Source organism: Monodelphis domestica, chromosome 2 (assembly GCF_027887165.1).
Source record: "Monodelphis domestica isolate mMonDom1 chromosome 2, mMonDom1.pri, whole genome shotgun sequence".
NCBI lineage: Eukaryota > Metazoa > Chordata > Mammalia > Didelphimorphia > Didelphidae > Monodelphis > Monodelphis domestica.
In genome coordinates, this window is record NC_077228.1 from 397,827,571 (window position 1) to 397,834,608 (window position 7,038).

At 39.5% G+C, this 7,038-nt stretch overlaps 1 pseudogene; it reads left to right on the forward strand.

The window, feature by feature from the left end:
* Nucleotides 1-278: 278 nt before the first annotated feature.
* On the forward strand, nucleotides 279-1,178 carry LOC100619227 (ethanolamine kinase 2-like; annotated as a pseudogene).
* Nucleotides 1,179-7,038: the final 5,860 nt, after the last annotated feature.

Here is a 7,038-nt window from a genome sequence, read left to right on the forward strand (position 1 = left end):
TCTTTATATTCAGGTCATTCACCCATTCTGAGTTTATCTTGGTGTAGGAAGTGAGGTGTTGATCCAAACCTAATCTCACACTGTCTTCCAATTTTCCCAACAGTTTTTATCAAATAGTGGATTTTTGTCCCAAAATCTGGGATCTTTGGGCTTGTCAATGACTGTTTTGCTGAGGTCACTTACCCCAAGTCTATTCCACTGATCCTCCTTTCTGTCTCTTAGCCAGTATCAAATCGTTTTGATGACCACTGCTTTATAATATAGTAGTATAATGTATCCTTGAATTCTTGTTCTATAGACTAATTGTCTGGCAGATAGTGAAAATCCATAACATCCATGCCAACAGCTGCCTACCCAAACCTGGCCTGTGGTCCAAAATGTATAGCTATTTCATTCTTGTCAAGGTTTCTTTCAACTCCAAACTTTTCCAGAGCACATCCAGTATGATGGTCCTTAAGTAGGAAATAGCATGACTGAAAGAGTATCCTTTGCACCTGGATTTCTCTCATAGTGTTTTGCCATAATGACCTGCTTTGAAAGAACATCATCTATGATGAAAAGAAAGATGTCAGATTCATAGACTATGAATATGCTGGCTACAACTAATGAGCTTTTTATATTAGCAACCACTTCAATGAGTTTGCAGGTATGAATGAGGTAGACTGTAGCCTGTACCCCAGCTGAGAGGCTCAGTTGTGTTGACTGAATCACTACCTGCAGGCCCACAAGCAACTCTGCAAGTAAGGCTCAAGTGGGAGGGCTGTAACACCCAGGGTTTAGAAACTCTACATATAAGTAGAAATGTTTGCACTGGCCTCTCATTTTTTTCTGGGCTTTCTGGGCTCTCATCCAGAACCAGTTTCCTACCAATGACTTTAACTTTCTCAGATATGTGGTAATCAGGTTCAACCAATACTTCATGATGAAGCCTCAGGTGTTGGCCATGGAGATGCCAAAGTGATCAACCTCTTTCCCTGTCCACCCTGACAGATCTGCTCTCCTCAAGGCTCCTATTTGGTTCTGAGGTTCAAGCCCACAGGATCAGAACAAGAAGAGGATGCAGGTGGGGTATCTCCAAGGGGCAGTCAAGAAGCTCATGCTTCTGGCCCCAAATTAAAGACATTATTGATATTACTCCCCACCTGTCTGACTTCAACCTCTGGAAGGTTATGGGACCAGCTCAGGGTATCCTTCTCCTTCACTCTTCCTTTCCCAATCTTTGGTGGGGGACAGGGGAGTGCCTGTAGAGTACCAGTGATGAACAATCTTCTATGACAGGGACCAAGACAACTAGTGGAAACCAGTGGGAAACTCAATAATCCTTCAAACATTACCCAACCCTCATCCATGTTTGCTGTCAGGGATGCCTTATTTGTATAAAGAACCCTGCTCAACTTGGGTAGAGTGTAGAAAGGGCTCCTTTCTATCTCCAATGTCCATAGATTCTCCAACTCTACCCCTTCCCCACTCTCCTCCTTTTCCCAAGCAGAAAGTGATGATCTCCATTGTCTTCAACTAGAAACATACCTTGTTTTATAGATGTACATATCTTAGATGAGGGGAGCACAGGTTAGGAATGGCCCTATCATTGGTTTTAATTCCCTGGCATTACTTCCACTCTTTTACTTTCTCCAGAACCAATTATTGGCTTCTAATCTGTCCTGCCTCTAACCCAGCTTCACTATTCCTCACTCAGGTCTTGGGAACTATGTGACTAGAGTGTTGGATACCTTGTACCTAAACTGCCATCACACTTGGAACTGCCTGGGGAAATTATGGGGTGCTGTTATACAAAGTCCAGGTCAGTGTGTCTCTCTGGACTTGGTCCTTCTATGCAAGTCCCTCCCCTCCAGGATGCCTACCTGACCTTATATTTCCCTTGTATACAATGTATCTGAATTAGTGGACCCTCCCATCTTGAGGGTTAGTCTTGTGGAGCAGTGAGAGAAGGGATATATCCCAAGAAGCAGAGGCCAGAGAATTGGTGAATCCTCCTGGTTAGGTTCTGGCATGGACATAGGGGATTCCTAACCTCCTGAATTCTTCACCAACTACCATTTCTTCTTAGACAGCAATTAGATCTCTTCCCAGCCCTCTTCCTAACCCCAAAGCTTTTTGAGAGAGAGACCTTTCTCAGTTCTGGTACATAAAACAGTCTTAGTGATTTGAATTATCATGGCTTTTTTCTCCATTAAAATGGTCTCTTCGGTTTCTGGTGCTACTCTAAAAAAATAGGGCCAACAACTCCCACACATTCACTCAGGGTATCAGGTATAGAAAGCCTTGGTTTAACTTATACAGAAAATGAATAAGACTTAAAGGATTCACAGAAGTCCATGAATATACTTAGAAATACACAATATGCTCAACCCATTAAACTACCCTAGAAGATAAGCACACTTTGGGAGGGGGGGGGTTTCCTTAGAATAAATATTTCTCTTTATCTTGAAATCTCATTGTCTGAGCAACTCAAAGCAATACCAAGGATGGTTGGCACAGTGCAGATCTTTCTCTCATCTGCAAGGACTATAATGACTGTCCTCTTTTTCTCAGAGAAGAATGATATTAAGGAGTTCTTTTCCTTCTAAGAAGCTGGTGCATTAAAATTTGAACTTGAGAACTTTTGAACTTAGGGTAAGCTAGAAAGCATATCTCAAATCTGGGAAATCCTATTTTCTAGATCTCCCCCTCTTAGGCCATGTGCAACCATATGCCTACATCTGTCATATCCTTCTCTAGGAGTTCTACTATTGTCCTAACTGCTTGGGATTTTCAAGGACTCTGATCTGTGCTCTGAAAAGTAAAAAGAAAGGCAAAAGACACAAAAAACTTATGGTATAGAAAATCCCACGTTACCATTACCTTCTAATAAAGAAAGAAAAACCTTTTCTTCTTCCTCTTCTATTAAAAAAAAAACCAAAACAATGATGTTTCACTAGTCTGGTCTGGAAGTCCAAGGGAGAAAAGGATAGAAAACTATGACTTACTTTCTGTTATAGGTCATGGGGAAGGAATGGCTTTTCTAACAAGAGTTTATTCACTTCTCTTCCATTCAGCAATCATCTTTGAGATAGTCTCTGCTACTGAGAACTAAAAGAATTCCTTATGTTCTCTCAGTAAGATGGCAGTGTGCATGCCTACTGCCCAGGGAGGTACCCTTTAGTTTCTTCCAGGCAAAAGTTCACATCCTATAACCTCATCATTTTCATTAGATATCTCTTTAACTTCATTAGGGTCTCCCTATTCTTATTTGTTGTTGTTCAGCCATCTCAACTGTCTCCCACTTTTCAACATAAAAGGAATTTACATTCTGAGAAATCATTTTTGTCCGTAGTAGTGGGTAAAGTTTCATGGACAAGGTAGAATTGGAGATTAAAGGATTGGTAAACTTTCAAAAGCAGGCCTTGGTGGGAAACTAGGAATATTTTAAGAGTAGAGCACCATTAAAGGAAATGTACAAAAGGAGAAAAGGGCAGAAATAATTCCTACATTTAGTGAATATAATATGGGTTCAGAATGTTTTATTTATCAATAGGATATAGCTGAATATCAGTGAGTTGTAATTTGATCTTAATCATTGTAAATTGACTGTTATTTGAAGATAGGAGAATGCTCATTAAGCAATGTATTACCAAAATGAGATAAATGAAACTGTTCATTTTCCTACAGTAAATATAAATTTCTAAACTGGTCTTAACCAAGATTTCATTCCCCTACATTCTGGGGAGTCTAAATTTAAACTTATCTACATACCACCATTAGTAAACAGGGTCTTAGTTATCTAAGGAATATGCATTCAAAACCAGTGAATTGGGGACAACCAGGTGGCTCAGTGGATTGAATTCCAGTCCTAGAATTAGGAGGACCCTGGTTCAAATCTGATCTCAGACACTTCCTAGCTATGTCACCCAGGCAAATCATTTAAACTCAATTGCCTAGCCCTTACCACTCTTCTGTCTTGGAGTAGTTATTGGTATCTATTCTAAGACAGGAGGTAAGGGGTTGGAGAAAAAAAGAAAAGAAAAAAAACCTAAACAAATTCCTATAGATCTTTAAGAAAAACTTAATATAACCCCACCTCAATTAAAATAAAATCAACTTTCATTCTCTAAAATTAATATCACCTAAATTTAGGAGATGTTTCCAATGTATTCCAGTGGATTTCTTGTCAAAAATGTCTTGTGAGCTCTGTGACCTCAAGGTTCTCACCTCCCCCTACTTTTTGGTTTAAATAAAAAAAGGTCTTCCCACTTGGTCAGGTTTACTGACCAGCATGAATTTTCTTTCTTTACAATAGTTCTTTTGAAACCGAACCAGACTCTGAAAAGTCCCCTTGGAAATGAGAACATTTCCTGCCAAGTGCTTCATGGGGAATGTGGAATGCGTTTGCAACTGACACCAAGGTTGTGTGTCCTGTTGTAAAGGTACAGCGAAAAAAAAATCTATTAAAAAAAGAGAGAGCAGGGGAGAGGTGAGAGGTAGAAGGAGAGGGCACTAAGTTTTGCCATGTGCTTTTTCTCTCTAGATATGCATTTTCTTAAAGTCACTTATGGTCTCCTGGTCAATCTGTATTTAATTATGATCCCTGTGCTGTTCCCAAGGCAGAGAAAGAGGTAGATCCATTCCCCATACAGCAAGGGCTCAGCAAGGCACAGCTGAGGGCCTGGGCTAAACTCATGCATTTCAGAAATACCACTGTGGTCCCAAACGATGCATGTGTCTGGTGGGATTTTACAGAACATCCAGGATCCCAACCACAATCCCAATCAAATTAAACCGACTGTGATCTGAAGATAGAGGGTTGCTCATTAGATTCCTAAGTAGCCTAATATTAAGACCAGATTGAACCAAACTGCCCCAGTCTTTGCCAGCACAAACATGAATAAAAGAACTCATATCAATAAAAGTTTTTGAGATGGACCTATAGATTGGGACACTTATGGATAATTGTAAACATTTTGCCCTTTGGTGGCTGTCCACTATCAGAAGGCGTCCAAACTTGATAAGTTCTACCTCTTTAGGAGTCATTAATTTCCTTGAACATTTAAACAGCTGTCATTTGTGATACTCTTCAGGTGTACATGTGGGAAAGATTAGCTTGTGTTTATAAGCCAATCTGTTCATTAAGTGCCTGCCCATGTGAAGCCTCCCCCGCCCGACTGTGAGTCAGGCCTGCAAATCTCCCACAGATAATTGGAGGCAGCCATGAATTACGCGAATGAGCTGTCGACAACAAGGATTTTGTGGCCTTATTAATATCAGCTGGGCAGAATACAACATTTTAATGATTTCTAATAAACCAAAGCATGTACACCAAGGTTCACAGGCACTTGGGTACTTCCAATTGGGGTTGGTGAGGTCAGGGCAGGTTTGTGTTTCCTGTTAGGCCCCACAGCTGTCTCCTTTCTCATTGGCATTTGGTAAAGGGTTTTTTTTGGCTTCAGAAGGCAGGTAGAATGTGTGGATTTCAAAAGTAATTCTTTATCTACTTCCATGAAAAACAACAACAACAGGGCACCATATATCAAATCAATAATTGAAGTTGATGGACAATTACTAAGAATTCTCTGTCAAGTCTGAACTGAAACAATGGTAATTCAACCTGGTTGGCAAGCTCCTAGAGCTTTAATATTCCTCACCCCAAGGGTCTGTTTACTGGAGACTGTAAGGCTCTTTTACTGACACACTTATTTCTGTTTTTTCCTGGACAACATTTTCTTGGCTGAGGAGGGTGGGACTCCTGGTGGAGCCTGTCAACACTTTGTCTTCATGGATAGGAAAGATAGCAAGGGGATGCACAACCTTAGCCAGCAAAAATGCCTGATGTGGTAGCACCAGGACAGTCTCTGGAGTCAGAGGTCCTGGGTCCAGAGGTTCAGATACTACCTTTGTCACTCATAATTTGTGTGATACTAGGCAAGTCACTTAACCCTGGTCTTTATTTCCTCATCTGCAATGTGAAGGGGGTTGGACTTGACTAGATGGCTTCTAAGGTTACTTCAAACTAGAAATCTGTGCTCCTAAGGAAGTCAATACTGTCACAGTGGAAGAAAGTAAGTTTATTTGCAGAAATTAACTTCCTTGAAGTCCTTTAGAAGATATCGTTATCAGACATCATTTCTCAAATATATGAAGTTAACTTAGTTAAATTTATAAGAATGGAAGACACTCCCCAGTTGATAAATGGTAAAAGAATATGAATAGGCTGTTTCAAGAAGAAGAAATCAAAGTAATCTCTAGTCATATAACAATGCTCCAAATCACGAATGATTAGAGAAAAGCAAAGTAAAACAACTCTTAGGTACAACCTAGCACCTGTCAAATAGGCTAACATGACAAAAAGAAAATGGCAAATGTTGGAGAGGATGTGAAAAATTTGGTACACTACTATAGTGTTAGTGAAATTGTAAACTGATCCAACAATTCTGGAAAGCAATCTGGAATTATACCCAAAAAAGGTTATGCAACTGTAAATATTCTTTGACTCAGATATTTTATTACCACTACTAGATCTGTACACTAAAGAAATAAAAGAAGAAAAAGGAAAATTAACACCCCCCTCCACAACCACAGACACACAAATAGAAGCTCTTTTTGAAGTAACAAAGAACTGGAAATTGAGGGGATGCCTATCAACTGGGAAATGGCTGAATAAATTATGGTATATGATTGTGATGGAATACTATTGCATTAAAAGAAAAAATGAGCAGGATGGTTTCAGAAAAACTTGGAAAGACTTACATAAACTGCACAAAAATAAGTGAGAAGTACCAAAAAAAAAAACCACTGTACCCAATAACAGCAATACTGTATGAATGACTTGGCTGTTTTCAGCAATACAATGATCTAAGACAATTCCAAAAGACTTATGATAAAAAATGCTACCTACCTCTGGGTTGGGGGGTGGGAAGGAAACTGATGGAGTCTTAATTCAATTAAGCATATTTTTAAAAACTTTCTTTTTCACTACTATTCTTGGAACATGGATAATGTGGAAATATGTTTTGCATGGCTGCAATGTATAATATACATCAAATT